The sequence below is a fragment of the Penaeus chinensis genome, chromosome 15 (assembly GCF_019202785.1).
Source record: "Penaeus chinensis breed Huanghai No. 1 chromosome 15, ASM1920278v2, whole genome shotgun sequence".
Taxonomy (NCBI): domain Eukaryota; kingdom Metazoa; phylum Arthropoda; class Malacostraca; order Decapoda; family Penaeidae; genus Penaeus; species Penaeus chinensis.
The window spans coordinates 7,995,434-7,997,933 of NC_061833.1; the positions used below are offsets into that span (position 1 = coordinate 7,995,434).

The following is a 2,500-nucleotide window of genomic DNA, read 5'->3' on the forward strand; positions in this document are numbered from 1 at the left end:
TACCTACCTATATAAGTGTGTGTGTGTGTAAGCGCGTGCGAGTGTATGTCCGTAAGCCAAAGCTTGCGTCACTTAGTACATTTTATTTTAGTAAACACGTACGGACAGTTCCCGGAGGCGCTGGTCCCGCGTAAGAATCAATAGAGCTGGCTGTGTTGCCGCCGGTGGGGAGTGGGGGGTAGGGGGGGCTGGGGAGGAGAAGGAGGGGGGGTGCAGCCCTGACCTGTTGCACCTCTCCACAAAACACGCGCAGTTCTATACAGTTAAGAGAAAAGAAAAGCAAAACTGTTATGACTGTATGTGTATACGGACCCACTGTGTATACATATTCTGTGATTGATTATATATTTGTATGATAGTTATATATGTATATTTATATTATTTTTTTGTCTTCGATTGATTTAACTTTTAACCGAATTCGACTGAATACATTCTCTTTGAAACTTTAATAAAAATATTGATTTTACAGGTATACACTCCATATATTCGTACGAGACAAGCACATTTTCGAGAGTACGGAACATCGAAAATGCCTCGCTGCTAATATGCAAAGTGTAAAAAGTTGTACACATGAGTATAATTTTATTATCCTTTCGAATATTGGCTGAGGTTTTCAAACTACGCTCCCTCAAGACACCGAAACAATAAACAATTTGAATTCATATCGCATAACTGTCACGAAATGAAGGAGGGTTTTGAGAAGGGCATAATTTAGTATAATCAAGTCTGTGAAACAAAAGCATTGTTTTTGTACAATTATCCTTTACATGTTCCATTGATCCTAAGAATTCATTAAATTATGCAAAGGGATCAGGGGAGTATCATATTGTTTAGTTCCTTCAGTTTTTTATATGTTTCTTTTACTCTTATCCTCTTTTAATTCATAGTATATATATATCCTAGTTGCAATTACTACTCAAACAATCCGGGAATAAGATCCATGAAAAATACATAGGGTTTAACACTTCAAGATAGAGGTGTCAGACTCTTAAAAAATGATAAACAAGAAGAAATGTACAATATTGATGTTAGCGATTATGTGAACCGGAATTAAACTAGTCTGTTGATACTCTTATGTTAAGTAGGACACTTTTCAAGACGGAGTGGATTCCTCTACGCATAATTATTATCCTGACATGAGGGCAATATGTTGCGGACACGATGCCAAACCATGATAGAAACGTAAAACAATTACTGACGCTCGTTTTTCACCTGCCGTGACCCGAAGATACGACCCTGAGATAGCGGTTGTCGAGGCGGTGTTTTGGCGCGCAGGAACAAGCGGGAGGGCGGGGCGAGGCGGGGCGGACCCTCCCACTTAGGCCGCCCCCGCAACACAACCAGATTTATGGCCGAGATCAACCGATAATCTTATTTGTTCTACCTGTTATTTGTTATTTCGTGGATGTGCGGTACTTCTTTATCTTTGTTTATTTATCGGAAGGGGGGAGGGGGACGTCCTCATACGAGATGGTAAATAGAGATGTAAGTGTTTTATGAGTTGGGGATTTTCGGTTCGTTATCATTGTAACGAGATCATTACGTGGTTCCGAGTGTTAAAATCGTTCAAAGGTTTTAAGACACTGGGGGCTAGAGAAACGTTTGCGGTCTTTGGGTCTGCGCGTCATTAGAAAAATAGCGTCCATTTATACCAAGAGATACCATTAAGCTGCAAGAACGTAATATTTTAGGCAACCCTGTCGGGGAAAATATCGTAATTTTTTTCAAGCCGAGATCTGGAACTCGCTCAGGTTACGAAAAAAAAAATGAATTTATTGGTCGTATTTTGTTTTTAACGTACATAAGAGGGAAAAAAGTCCTTATCGACTTCTCCACCCTTAAGGTTACACCATCCACCTATGCCACCATCCACTTACTTGCTCCACCTGCCCACAGCTTTGTTTTACTACGTTCTCCACCTCCACCTCCTCGCCCTCTTGCAAAACCCACTCCACTGCTCGCTGCTATCCCTCCCACTGCTCATCAAGGGTAATATTTATCAATTAACATTAGATAATTCAGAGAATGCAAGTAGATTTACCCAAATAATTCGAATTTCAACCTTTGAAGTCCGTGGATCCTGTCTTAACGAAACTATTTCCCTTTGCATTTATAAACTTTTGTCCGTGGAAGTTGGTTGTCCATCTCATTTTTTTTTGTTATTTTTTTTATATTCCATTTTTCTGATTTGCTGAGGACCATCTCCGATGATTTATAAATGTGCTGATGGAAGGAGCCCTTTCGAATCGACCAGAATTTTTAATGGGTTATAATGGGCAATTTATCATGGTTTGACGGCGCCCGGATTCTTGTGCGCCGGCTTCTCCTTCGTCCCTTCCTACGTTTTCGCTTGCTCGTTTTTTCTTTATTTTTTACTTTTTCATGTGTGTTCTCTTTTCTTCTCTTACTTTCCCTCTTATGCCCTCTTTTCCTTCATCCTTTCTGTCAGTATGTATGTCCGTTCGTCAATCGACTCATCTTTTTTTCGTTCAGTGTATTT

General features: G+C 40.1%; 1 pseudogene; it reads left to right on the forward strand.

The window, feature by feature from the left end:
• Nucleotides 1–2,500, forward strand: part of LOC125032824 — a 23,915-nt pseudogene that overhangs the window by 20,759 nt on the left and 656 nt on the right.